Source organism: Portunus trituberculatus, chromosome 15, assembly GCF_017591435.1.
Source record: "Portunus trituberculatus isolate SZX2019 chromosome 15, ASM1759143v1, whole genome shotgun sequence".
In the NCBI taxonomy this organism is placed as follows: Eukaryota; Metazoa; Arthropoda; class Malacostraca; order Decapoda; family Portunidae; genus Portunus; species Portunus trituberculatus.
In genome coordinates, this window is record NC_059269.1 from 3,889,876 (window position 1) to 3,904,150 (window position 14,275).

At 43.9% G+C, this 14,275-nt stretch overlaps 1 long non-coding RNA gene across 1 annotated transcript in view; it reads left to right on the top strand.

The window, feature by feature from the left end:
• The window catches only part of LOC123504027, a 58,582-nt gene that overhangs the window by 28,809 nt on the left and 15,498 nt on the right, over positions 1 to 14,275 (top strand). Inside the window, exon 3 of the long non-coding RNA XR_006674682.1 lies at positions 116 to 297. This is a non-coding gene — a long non-coding RNA (uncharacterized LOC123504027). The remainder of the gene's footprint in view (positions 1 to 115; positions 298 to 14,275) is intronic.

Below are 14,275 nucleotides of genomic sequence, written 5' to 3' on the forward strand. Positions count from 1 at the left end.
TGCAAATCACACACTACATAAAAGAAGAGAAAGTCACAAGTCTCGACCCATCACGAGGTAACAGTCCCACAAGTTGTCGTAATATGCTCGTAACAGCAACTCTTTAACCTTGCAGCTGCCTTGGCCTTGCCCCGCGAACCCCCGTAGATGGTACAAGATAGCAGCGGCACGGCCAGTTTTCCGGACCTGTTTATATGACAATCGGTGATACTCCTCGGCCGCCGCCAGATGCCTCCCCCGATACCAGCTAACCCCAGGACCATAAGTCGCCTAATGAGCCGCCTGGACCCCGCTCAGGTATGTTCTCTCATGAATATCATCACCCGCCGTTGTTTATGTTGGCCAATGTGTGTGTGGATGACGCCCGCCGTGTGCCAGACGTGGTTGTCGGTAATTGCTTAACTGTTCTTGGATTTTCTATAGACATTTCTTACTCATATTAGGTTACGAGGTTGTTGTCTTATTGATTTAACATTTTTCTTTCCCTCTTGTTACTTTTTTTCCAGTCTAGGTATTTCCATTTTTTGTAGGTTTCTTTTTACCGTATTCTATATTTACGTTAGTTTAAGACGTTTTAGTGCTATTGACTTAGCTGATCCTTCGGTCTTATCTCAATCTGGATATTTTGTTTTCCTATAGATTCCTCTTCACTGTATTCTTACTTAAATTATTTTACGTTGTTCTGTTTCTATTGACTTAAAACTTTCCTTTCTCCCATTATTATTTACTTATTTTTTAATTTATGTTTTAATTTCCACTTTGGTCACCGCCTCGTTCTTGTTGTTAGCTGTGAGGAATGTCTCTTTTAATGTTCAGACTCAACCTGAATAGCTCGAAAAAATGTTGTGTCTTCGTTAAGTCCACCAGCCTTGCTCTAACGCAGCCTGTGGAATGTTGGCTTTTGTCAGGGACGGAGGGAGAAAAAAATGAGGTTATCAAGTTGAGTTTGAAGTCATAAAGTAATAAAAATGTACACACACACACACACACACACACACACACACACACACACACACACACACACACACACACACACACACACACACACACACACACACACTCTCTCTCTCTCTCTCTCTCTCTCTCTCTAATGATAGTAATAATGATGGTGATATTAAAGACAACAATAATGACGATGATAGTGATAATAATAATAATAATAACAACAGTAATAATAATAATAATAATAGTAATAATGATAATAATAATAATGAAAGGAAGAAGATAAAGAAGAAGAATGATAGAACATGTAATGGCAATCATATTAACTGCAAAATATGAAGGCTTGGTGAGCAATAACCTGGCCTAAAGAACAGGTGATAGCCATTACCACGATAATTACAACAATAAAGTGGCAGTGAATTACAAAAGTTGCGAAAGACGTATTAAGAATATTTTTAAAAGTTATCTAAGCGTGGAAATATAGGTAGAATATCTCTCTCTCTCTCTCTCTCTCTCTCTCTCCTTTTTTTCTTTCTTTCTTTCTTTCTTTCTTTCTTTCTTTCTTTCTTTCTTTCTTTCTTTCTTTCTTTCTTTCTTTCTTTCTTTCTTTCTTTCTTTCTTTCTTTCTTTCTTTCTTTCTTTCTTTCTTTCTTTCTTTCTTTCTTTCTTTCTTTCTTTCTTTCTTTCTTTCTTTCTTTCTTTCTTTCTTTCTTTCTTTCTTTCTTTCTTTCTTTCTTTCTTTCTTTCTTTCTTTCTTTCTTTCTTTCTTTCTTTCTTTCTCTCTGTCTCTCTGTCTCTGTCTCTGTCTCTGTCTCTGTCTCTGTCTCTGTCTCTGTCTCTGTCTCTGTCTCTGTCTCTGTCTCTGTCTCTGTCTCTGTCTCTGTCTCTGTCTCTGTCTCTGTCTCTGTCTCTGTCTCTGTCTCTGTCTCTGTCTCTGTCTCTCTCTCTCTCTCTCTCTCTCTCTCTCTCTCTCTCTCTCTCTCTCTCTCTCTCTCTCTCTCTCAATATAATGAACTATTTGCTCCTCTGGCCACGAGAGTCTGCTGCACGTGACACCGAATACAATTATGAGGTGGCAACCCACACGCAGGTAAAACAAAAGGAGAAAACGACAAAAAACTAAAGCCACATCTTCTGCGCTTAGAAAACGTAAAGTCACACACCAATTTTTTTTACTTACTTCCCGAGAATCTAAGTTGTGTTTTTAAGTCTTCAGAAATTCATAATGGGGCAATTCAGTCTATTTTCTCCCTTTTTTGTGTGACAGGCAGATGGTCAGGTGTCTCTTTTTTTTTTCTTTGGTTATTTTATCTTTAGTGTTGCGGAGGCATATAGCAAGGCGGTGGTGAGGAGGTGGCTGTTTGCAATAGAGCTTATAAGGAGTGGTCAATATTATGGGAAGCTCTTGGCCAGAACTGATACGAGAAATAAAAGTGAGCGTGTGATGTTTACTGGGAATAATCATGATGACGATGTTGTTTAGGAGATCTCCCGGTGTGTGTGTGTGTGTGTGTGTGTGTGTGTGTGTGTGTGTGTGTGTGTGTGTGTGTGTGTGTGTGTTACTTAAAATTAATCTATTGTGGTGTTCACTGTTTCTGTGATGTATTTATTACTTTTATACTACTCTCTCTCTCTCTCTCTCTCTCTCTCTCTCTCTCTCTCTCTCTCTCTCTCTCTCTCTCTCTCTCTCTCTCTCTCTCTCTCTCTCTCTCTCTCTCCACTTTCTATTCATTTTTTCTTTCATGCTTAACTTAAACTTTCACTCTTTCTTCCTTTCCTCATCTTGTTTTTATTGCCACTCCCTCTACTTTTCTTCCTTCCATTTTTCATCTTATTTTACTTACACACACACACACACACACACACACACACACACACACACACACACACACACACACACACACACACACACACACACACACACACACACACACACACACAGACGAATTATCAATGAACCTCCATACGTGTAAGGCCTCTTAACCTCACAGTACGAGTCTATCCACCAAAGTATTTACCTAACTACAATCCAACACGTAGCTGGTAAGACGAGACTACTCCCTTACGTACAGAGCATATCTGGTGTGCATCGTCTTCCAAATAAAAGCCTCGGGTCACTAGAGGTTTGCGGGTCCTGTGCTTTCCTGCGTGCGAACTCAAGACTCAATTTCGTATTCTGTTTTCAACGCGGGCGTGATGAATTAACGGAGCAGGGGAGGGACGTGCATTGTTGGAGGCGTCACAAGAGGGAGAGTACGTGGTGGTTCCAACTAAGCGTTCCCTATAGGAAGGTTGAAGCGAGGCGAATGAATCGTTCTCATAGTCCACGTGTGATGTAGGTCAAAGGGCTTGAGGTCCGAGGGAGGACGAAAGGAGGAGGAACGTGGGGCCAGTGCTGAGGTCGAGGAGTGAGGTGCGAGGGTGAGACCTTCGTGTAGTGAGCTGGTGGAGGTGAGGATGTCTGTGTGTGTGTGTGTGTGTGTGTGTGTGTGTGTGTGTGTGTGTGTGTGTGTGTGTGTGTGCGCGCGCGCCCTCGTGTATGCATGTGCATGTGCGTGTGCGTCTGTGTGTGTGCTTAAAGGAAAAAAAATTGGTACAACGACACGTGCTCGGGAAGGGACACATACTCCAGGGTCAAACATTGGTACGGGCACGTCTGTATGCGGGCGTGGTCCTGGCGGCGCGTAGACGAGACACTCTCTAGGTGATAAATATGAACGGTGGGACGAACTGAGCAAACGCCACGAGAGGACCGGACTCAAACACATGAATATGCATGGCCGACTTCCCCGCGCTGCCAAGCTAATGCCGACGTATAAGACTCCCTCACAAACACACGCCGGACCTATAAACCAACGGCGAGCACCGGCAGATGGCTCGTGTGTTTGCCTTGTCCTAATGAGTGCAGGGTGAAAATCGAAGCAGCTTGAGGTGGAGGGCGAGAGAAGGTGGTGGGACGTGGTGGTCTGGTGTGAAGGTGATTCTTTCTACGTAAACTTTTCTTATTGTCTCCTTTTTTCATTGAATAGGACACATAAAGATACTTGTTTTTTGCTTCATATCTTGGGTCATAGACATTTTTAGGACTAGGTATGGAGAGGTTCAAGGTAGATAGTGTTTGTTCAAGGCCTTTACTCCCATGGTGGGCTGATGACTGTATTGGTGGTGATTGCAATGATGGTGGTGGTGGTGGTGGTGGTGACTCCTTGCCATCCATCACGGACCTGGGACGCTGCCGCCACATAGGAACCAATCGCAGACGCCTGCGGGAATCTGAAGGTCAGGCTCCTGTCTGGGCGAGATGATGATGAGTATATTGTTTAATTTAGGCTTGGGGTGTGTGGGCGCCGGCCAGGACAGTGGCTCAGATGTGGGAAAGGGGCGAGGGGATGGCGGGGCATCTGTGGGCGGTTGAGGCTGGTGGTCAGGCGGTCTGCGCAGGAGGGAGATCCTTATCATCTGATGTATTACTCGGACGACAGAAATCACGGGTTATTATTTACCAAAGCGGAAAAAAAAGAGACGAAGATAAGCTCCCTCGCCGACACGTCACTCGCGGGACTGGAGGAGGACGAGCACCGAATACTGATTGTGGCGGCGCTGCTTGTGTACATGTCCAGCTCGTGGCCTGGGGCTTAATTTACGTTCCCTCAGTGTTGCATGATTAACTTTAATTACTATCCATTAACTTTCTGTCGACCTACCCGTACATGTTGTGTGTGTGTGTGTGTGTGTGTGTGTGTGTGTGTGTGTGTCTACGTCTGTCTCTCTCCCTCTCTCTCTCTCTCTCTCTCTCTCTCTCTCTCTCTCTCTCTCTCTCTCTCTCTCTCTCTCTCTCTCTCTCTCTCTCTCTCTCTCTCTCTCTCTCTCTCTCTCTCTCTCTCTCTCTCTCTCTCTCTCTCTCTCTCTCTCTCTCTCTCTCTCTCTCTCTCTCTCTCTCTCTCTCTCTCTCTCTCTCTCTCTCTCTCTCTCTCTCTCTCTGTGATACCCAAAGTTAAGAATATTTTTCCGTTCTTCCTTGATACCTTATGTGTTCCTATATTTCCGTTCTTACATTTCAGTCTCCCTTTCACTTGATCCTTGCTTAATATTCACCTTTGTCTGTTGTCTTTACCTCCCATTTTCCCTCTTCTTTTCACCCATTTCTCCTCTTTTCTCACACTTACTCTCCCCGCAACGATCTGATAGCCCTGGCTAGTTTCCCAGTCTTCGTGACCCGCCGCGGGAAAAACCTGTCTCACTTTCATTCGATGTATTTTAAACTTGTGACTAATTACGACTAAAACTTTGTCTGCCGAGAGTATGTAGCTTTACAAAGGTCATTTCATTGTGTGTGTGTGTGTGTGTGTGTGTGTGTGTGTGTGTGTGTGTGTGTGTGTGTGTGTGTGTGTGTGTGTGTGTTTTCGATGGCGTAAAAACAGGTTGTGAATTTTTTTAGTGTCGAAGTTCTTGTTCTTTGTATTTACGTACTTGAAGTCATATATTATCACACACCATTGCTTTCTTCCTCTTCCCTCTCACTCTCCCCTCACTAGTTCTTTCTCTTATCTCTCTCGCTACTTTCTTTTTCGTGAACTTAATGCTGAACTTTGCTAACATTTTCCTTTCGTCTCTTACTGATATTATTATTTTTTTCTCAACTAAATATGCCTCGTCATTGTATTTTTTTTATGAAGTCATCTTTGTTTAATATTTTTACTTTCTACCCCATCTCTCTCTCTCTCTCTCTCTCTCTCTCTCTCTCTCTCTCTCTCTCTCTCTCTCTCTCTCTCTCTCTCTCTCTCTCTCTCTCTCTCTCTCTCTCTCTCTCTCTCTCTCTCTCTCTCTCTCTCGCTTCCCAATAGATTCCACTAAGATAGCCTTGTGTTGTGGTTCTCGCGTGAGCTTATTGAATATTTCCGAGTCTATTTTCCACGCGAACCAACCATCGGCAGAGGAAATGTAAAGTGGTTCGCCCCTCAGTGGAGTTTTGGAGTCAGTCAGGGTGATGCACGAGAGCTTAATGGGTCGGCTGGTTGTAAGCAAGGCTGCCGAGGACCCTAAGCTGCTGCAGAGGTAGAGGTGGTGAAAGAAGCGTGAATTTAATCATTGGCTCGAAGTTCCTCGCCACATCTTTTTCAGCCCTCGTCACGGCAGCGTTGTGTGTTCCTCGTGGCGTGAGCGCAGGTGGTGCTCTTCGTGTTTTTCCTCGCCTATCAATGAAAGAAAGAAAGAAAAGAAGAAACTGCAGATGGAATTTTGCTGGCAAGAGATGGAAAAACTTGTGCGCACTCATGAATTGTTCACATTTGTGTGTGTGTGTGTGTGTGTGTGTGTGTGTGTGTGTGTGTGTGTGTGTCTGTGTGTGTGTGTGTGTGTGTGTGTGTGTGTGTGTGTGTGTGTGTGTGTGTGTTTCAGGAAGAGCAGCAAGAGGTCTCAGTGCGAGTGTATTATGAATGGAATTGATCGCGTGAGTCTTGCCATCGTATCGTTCAGTGGTTGATCTTGTTGGTTCTTCGCAAATACTTCTGCCAGTCGTAAAATTCCTCATTTTTATCATCCAGCTCTCGTCCCTCCATCCCTCTCCCCGCCCTATCTGACCTGCCTCGGGCTCACCATCAGCAGTCCATCATGGGGCAGCGACACTTTAGGATATCACACACACTTGGACGTGTATTTCAATCGATAAGACGATCAGATAACGGACCCACTGAGGTCAGCAAGGGCGGGTATGCCGTGAGAGACTGCAGGCACTCAGCTCGGGGAGTCAGGCGGTGGATCGTCGGGTCACTTCTGATCAATATCTGGCCTAGGAGAAAGATCCCAGATAGGGCGTTGATTACTGATGGCTCGGTGGGAGAAATATATGTGATTACCTCTGATTCAATTTCTCGACACACTGGAAATGAAACTGTTGGGGTGCGGCGGGGACAACACGGCGTCGCAAATGAGGTCTATAGCAAGTGACGCACCGCCTGGCTTGTGCTATGACATCCCTCTCCCGAACACTACTATTGCCTCTCTCAATTGGTGGGTTCTGTTAAGTTTTTACTCGTGTGAATCACGGGAAGACGTCCTTACCCAGATGTCTTCATGAGGCGGACGCGGGCCGAGGTGTCCCTCTTCTCTTCCCGCAGCGCTAAATCGCACCTCCGACGGCCTTGTGGCGCGCCCCAACCCCTCATTCCCACACTTATTAACGAGAAGTGTGTACACGGCCTTCCAAATTGGGTATGATGTTAGAAAAAATAAGGACATGATTGTTGTTCCTGAAGCTGTGGGACGCGATTTAAGAGCCTCTAAGAGGGGCATCTTTGCGCCCGCGCCAGGAAGACCGTGCCATCAAGGGAATAAAGTCGTACTGGAAAATGACAGCTTTATAGAATCAATACAGGAACGAAAAGCAGATAGAACGATAAAGTAAGTTGATCCAAAGTCCATTATCTCTCCTCGGGTCGCCCTTCGCTCAACAAGCAGACAATTTGCAGTATAGAAGAATGGCGTGCTTGTCAGGTGAAATTTATTTCCTGCTGTCGGCAGTTGCAATCCACGACGATTTAGCCCGCAGCATTACCCATAAGTTCATATATATATATATATATATATATATATATATATATATATATATATATATATATATATATATATATATATATATATATATATATATATATATATATATATATATATATATATATATATATATATATATATATATATATATATCTCTCTCTCTCTCTCTCTCTCTCTCTCTCTCTCTCTCTCTCTCTCTCTCTCTCTCTCTCTCTCTCTCTCTCTCTCTCTCTCTCTCTCTCTCTCTCTCTCTCTCTCTCTCTCTCTCTCTCTCTCTCTCTATATATATATATATATATATATATATATATATATATATATATATATATATATATATATATATATATATATATACACACACACACACACACACACACACACACACACACACACACACACACACACACACACACACACACACACACGAGATCAAGACAGTTAGATGGATAGATAGATGTAGATATGTCCGTAGCAAGACAAAGACAGACCGTCATAAAGCAGAGGCAGGAGAGTATTCGATACACTCCGGTGATTAGTGGTGGAGCCACAAAGTGCAGCTAATTAGCACCTGTGGACCTGGTGGTTGCCTCTGTCGCCGGAAGCCGTCTCCAAGTAATGGAGAGCGGGTGGTCATCTTTCCTAATCATAATGGAGTTTGGAATACGGAGATAATTTACAGGAGACACAGGCGCGCTAATAAGTACCCTCCTTGCGGTGCTACCAAGATAGCCATTGGAATGTGTTGTATGTAGCACAAGGAATCATGCTTTCCTATATATTCTATCCAAGTGTACTAAGGATTCCTGTGTACAGGTTTCCTTCACTTACTTTCCAAGAAACACAAATGAGGGAGTAAATAGCGTGTGATGTTGATCTTTATGCATCTTTACGGCATTTGTACTTCATAAATGCCAACTTATTCACCATTAGCTTCTCGTTCGTGCTTAATTTTTGCGTTTCATGACGGCGGCGATGTTGCTTCTTGACAAGGATCTTGTGCTTCCCGGCACCGCGTTTACACTTGGCGGTGCTGGTTTTTGTAACTTGGAGAAAACATTTACTTAATAAAGGGAAAACATTATCGCCATATATGAAACAGAACGAAAAAAAAAAAAATGTGCAGAAATTGCCATGTAAATACAATGTTTCTATTCCATAATGACTCAGGTTTTCCACTTTCTTCACCTACTTTTTTCCTGAGAGCGGTGGCACATACCTTCCAATTTTTGGTCGGATGCGCTTATCGCAGATGTGACGCCCATTTCAATTTCTTCGTCCGCGATGAAAAGAAGTGGCGGCGGCAGTGCATTTCTTGCTGCCTGATCCTTATCGAACTGGTGACGGAAATTTTACACTGCGCTCATGACTGACGTCTATTCCATGCTTGCCACGTGGTCTTTACGGAAATGGAAATGCAAGTAAATAGTTACCTTCTTAACCTGAAGACTTTGTCACTTTTTTAACTTCAGCGACGAGTCCTCTGTGTTAAGGAGAGACCATGCTGACCACCTGGCTGCCTCACACTCTCACACCGCCTGCCACAGCGCGTCCCTCCATGCCCCGACCCGTCCCGCCTCGCCTATGCGCCCTTGCTCCGTGGTAATCGCCAGTAATCTTATGCAATGACCTGTAATGGTGGGAGTGCGGCGAGTAATTGATATGATCTCGTGTTTATGTGACGCTAAGAGATTGCACGCGGTCGCATCCAAGCACTACAGGTCCGCCAGGAAGACTGATGTTGATTCTTCTGCAAGCAAGTGATGCATTTGCCTCTGACAACGTCGATGCGGTGAATCGTGAGCATATGACGGACACTGCTCCTTCATTAATAATTTTATATATGTTGATGAATATAAAACCTTATATTTACCTTGACTAACATTAAAAATTGTCTATTTTTACGAGTATGTTCATATGAAACAACAGAAAAGTTCGTTTCCATGCAAATTACAAAACCGCGGACTCTCCAAACGTACCAAGAGTTCTTTCTCTTCTTTTTTTGAGCAGTACATCTCCAAGAGGAAGATTGAGAGGAACGTTAGACCCACTTTAAGGTGAGTTCTTTCCTACGCGTGGGTTTTAGCGGCTATATTTCACACTATCCTTTGTCTTAATGTATTATTAAGCTTAATCGACCTGATGGATGTCGGTGGGCTGACCAGATCAAATTTGACGCTGAGCAAAAGTGAGAAGAATGGGGAAGGAAGAGGAGGGGACGCTGGTGAATGGACAGAGAAGTGAGTACGTATAAGGGGCTCCAGAAGACAGATGCTTGGGAGGTGCTAGTGAAGGAAGGAAGGTTTACAGTTCAATGGCATAAATGTTTTGTGTTGTCCATAAAAGCTCCAGTCTTAGGATTTGTTTTAGCTGTCGTCTTAGTGGCTGTCGTTCATTCAGGTGTGTTTCATCTCTATTGTTTGTCGTTGTTGTTGTTATTGCTGATGTTGAGGTGGTGGTTGTTGTTGTTTTCGTCTTTTTTAATTTTACTTTTCTTCGTCATGGCAGTCTTTCTCTTAGTTCTCGTCTTCCTTTTTTTCTATCTATATTTCCTTTCCTCACTCCTCCTCCTCTTCCTTCTTCTCCTCCTCTTCCTTCTCCTCAGGATAAGAGGAGACCTAATCGAAGTTTTCAAAAATTTTCAGGGATACAACAACCTTGATGTAAATAAATATTTTACTATTGATCATTCCACCATAACAAGGAATAATGGATTTAAAATTACACCAAAACGCTTTAAAACCCACGAGGCAAAGCACTTTTTCTTTAATAGAATTGTTAACATTTGGAATAAGCTTCCTTCTGAAATAGTAAACAGTACTTCCATTGCATCATTCAAAAACAAAATTGATAAATATTTAAAGAATAACCCCCAACAAGCTCTCTTCTTGTCTGAATAATTAAACATTATACTAGTAAGTCAATTATTATGTTCTTATAGATAGATATGTAGAGTTCACCGTAGGGTGAATAATAGAATCTCCTTTCATCCTTTCCTGTGAAAATTCCATGTCAGTTTTTCCATACTGCATGGTACTTTTCCAAGCTATTTTCCATGCCAGCGAAAGCTGGAGGGAGTGGTGGGTGGGAGGAGCCTTCTCCTGTACTGTCCTGTCTCTCTTATCTGTAGCCAGTTAGAAGTAGTTACCAAACAGCCTCGAAAGGACCAACAGGTCTGTTGCTGTTTGGCTTTCCTTTGTATTCCTTTGTATTCCTCCTTCCTCCTCCTCCTCCTCCTCCTCCTCCTCCTCCTCCTCCTCCTCCTCCTCCTCCTCCTCTTCCTCCTCCTCCTCCTCCTCCTCCTCCTCCTCCTCCTCCCCCTCCTCCTCCTCCTCCTCCTCCTCCTCCTCCTCCTCCTCCTCCTCCTCCTCCTCCTCCTCCTCCTCCTCCTCCTCCTCCTCCTCCTCCTCCTCCTCCTCCTCCTCCTCCTCTATGTCTTTTATTTACTCACCATCATCACCATCTTAAAGATACACCTCAACATCAAACACACCCACCCACATACACACACGCACACACACACACACACACACACACACACACACACACACACACACACACACACACACACGTACATGTTAAGAGTAATTTATAAGGTAGTAAATTACAGTGCTTGTTAATTTCGGAAAGTCGGGCGGTGAAGCACTGAAATTGAGGCGAGCAGTAGAGCAATGTTGGTTGATGTCTCTTGGCGCTGGTGATGAGAGGGTGCCCAGGGCGAGGGTGTCGGGAGGGTGTGAAGGCTGATGGTGTGGGAGAAAGAGGGGTAAGAGGAGGAGGAGGAGGAGGGATGGAGCTGAGAGGACCCGTTGCGGTGAAAGTGTTTTGACGATCGTGATGAGGTCAAAATAACGTGGCTGAGGCGGTGAAGGCGGCGACATTTAAGGGGGACAAGTGTGTGTGTCTCTTCCTGGCTGAAGATGATGGTGTTCTGGGCTTCGGTTACCCTGCAGCGATCGTTTATAGAGATGGTGGTGGTGGTGGTAGTGATCGGGAAGTGATGGTTTTGATGGTAAGCGACGAGATTGTTACGTTTGAGTGGCAGAACATTTTGCTTGGAGGGGATAAAAGGATAGATTACCATCCTTTCGTGTGTGTTTCTGATCTTTGGCTCTTGTCCTCGTTTGGCAGAATGACATTGGAGACTTTAGAGAGAGAAATATTCTCTCTCTCTCTCTCTCTCTCTCTCTCTCTCTCTCTCTCTCTCTCTCTCTCTCTCTCTCTCTCTCTCTCTCTCTCTCTCTCTCTCTCTCTCTCTCTCTCTCTCTCTCTCTCTCTCTCTCTCTCTGATGCACCAGAGGGTCCCGAGTGAAATTGTTACGGTGGACAAGCTAGGCGAGGCGAAGCGAAGAGAGGCCATGGTCTGTTAGGACAGTGTGGGGGCCATCAGTATGCATAATGGTCCCCAATCGATCTCTTAATTGGAACGGTAATTAAGATCTCAGCGTGATACCAAGTCGCTGAAGATGACGATCAATCAACTGTGTGCCTCAGCTGCCTTAATAAGAACAATGAGCACGGAGAGTCAGGTAATGAGATGTTTACAAATCATCTTCTTCATGGCTCAGGTGAAGGAATTTTGTGAATAGAAAGTTAATCAGTGAACCGTGCTGCAGGTGAGATCATGGGTGTGACTGAGACTCCACTGGACTACATGTTTTCATATCTTGATTTAATAAAAATATTAGAGCATATAAACCTGAATGATCTCTTGAAACGGAGGCGAAGCAGGGATGTAAAAGGTTTAAAGTGTGAGAAGAGCAGCTTACCTGGGCTACTCTAGATGAGCCGAGAAGGGGAGACATGGGATGTGGAAAGAGAAATTACCTGAACCAATCCAGTGACATGAATTAAAGTAGAAGTTGAAGAAGACGAGGCGATAGGGCGAAACATAGGTATAAGAACCTCAAGATAGGCGGAGAAATGTACATGAGATACTTCAGTCGGGTGAAAGATGAGTAAGATTTAAATGTTTTGGGATGTGGATAGAAAAAAAAAAATAAGCTTCATCAGTAGCGTGTAGGAGAGCACATTTATTAGATCTTGAGAAAACGACACACAATTCCGAGATAGAGGTATAACAGCCTCAATGTGCGGAAACAAGTCACCGGAGCTTCTCCATTAGAGTATAAAGGAATAGAGTCTAGAAGAGAGGGGAGAAGAGAGAGGGGGATGTGGGAGTCTTGGTGTCGAGAAGGAGGCGAGGAGGCGGACAGAGAGACTACCTGGTCGCGCCTGAAGCCACACTTTTCATCCAGATTGATATTAGCATAATCAGGAAGTTATTCGTGACGGGTGTGTATTAATCAACGCTAACTGGTTTACTAACTCGGAGCAACGACCGCCCAAAAAAGAAGAAAAAAATATTTGACGATCATTCAAGTACGAGAGAGAGAGAGAGAGAGAGAGAGAGAGAGAGAGAGAGAGAGAGAGAGAGAGAGAGAGAGAGAGAGAGAGAGAGAGAGAGAGAGAGAGAGAGAGAGAGAGAGAGAGAGAGAGAGAGAGAGAGAGAGAGAGAGAGAGAGAGAGAGAGATAAAAAGATGCAAGATAAAACCCAGCTATGAGGTCCTTTTTTATTTATTTATACAAGCATACACTAAAAGAGACAAGGGAAGCATGGTCGTCATTTCCACTTCAAAATTAAATTATCTCTAAAAGTTCGACCATTTGACTTTTTTTTTCATCCGCCGTGGGTCAAGAGGAGATGCCAGGATGTGACGTGAAGCGTGGAGAAGACGAGGCAGGACAGGGATAAAAGGCTTTTTTTCCTAAGATGGTAGAAGGATACATCCCTTCCGGCAGTCCTTTGGAGGAAGGGAGGGCCAGGGGAGGAGAGTGAGAGGGATAAGGAAGGAGATGGCTTGGGGAGAGGAACAGGAGGGGGGGGAAGGGTAGAGACAGTGCTCAGTGACGGGATTGGTCCATTAAATGACACAAGGGGGGTTCTTAAGCCTTATTACTGACGAACACAACTTTATTTGGAATATTAACACACACACACACACACACACACGCACACACACACACACACACACACACACACACACACACACACACACACACACACACACACACACACACACACACACACACACACACCATATGATATCTCGCGGCAGTGACTCGGCTTTTTCACTAATCACTAAGTAGACTCGCCAGGTGAAGGGAAGTGGCTACTGTCCACCCTATTGTGTCTTACTTAGGTGTGAGAGAGAGAGAGAGAGAGAGAGAGAGAGAGAGAGAGAGAGAGAGAGAGAGAGAGAGAGAGAGAGAGAGAGAGAGAGAGAGAGAGAGAGAGAGAGAGAGAGAGAGAGAGAGAGAGAGAGAGAGAGAGAGAGAGAGAGAGAGAGAGAGAGAGAGAGAGAGAGTAAAAAGAGGAATTATGTAAGAAAAGTATTACTATTATAATTATTATGATCGTATACAATATCTGTGGTGTCACTCTTCTACCATCTTATGTATATTTATTGTTTTGTAGTTTCCACACTATAACAGAAATAAAGGTTGCTGTTGTCCGGCTGTGGTAGTGATGTGAATTGTTGTTCCTGTGAGGTTAGTATCATTGTTGCTTTCTTGATGGTGGTTGAGTCGAGAAGAATGTGTTAAAACTGCTTCTTGAGACTAATAATAATAATGTTTGGTATGCATTAGAATGCCAATAGTATAAAAATGCAAGGTATGAAATGGAGCAGTGTAGGAAATGGTAATAATAAATGAATTGTATGTTCGTATGTAGTGTGTATGAAAATGTGAAGGTATATTATATGTATGCGTGTAACAATG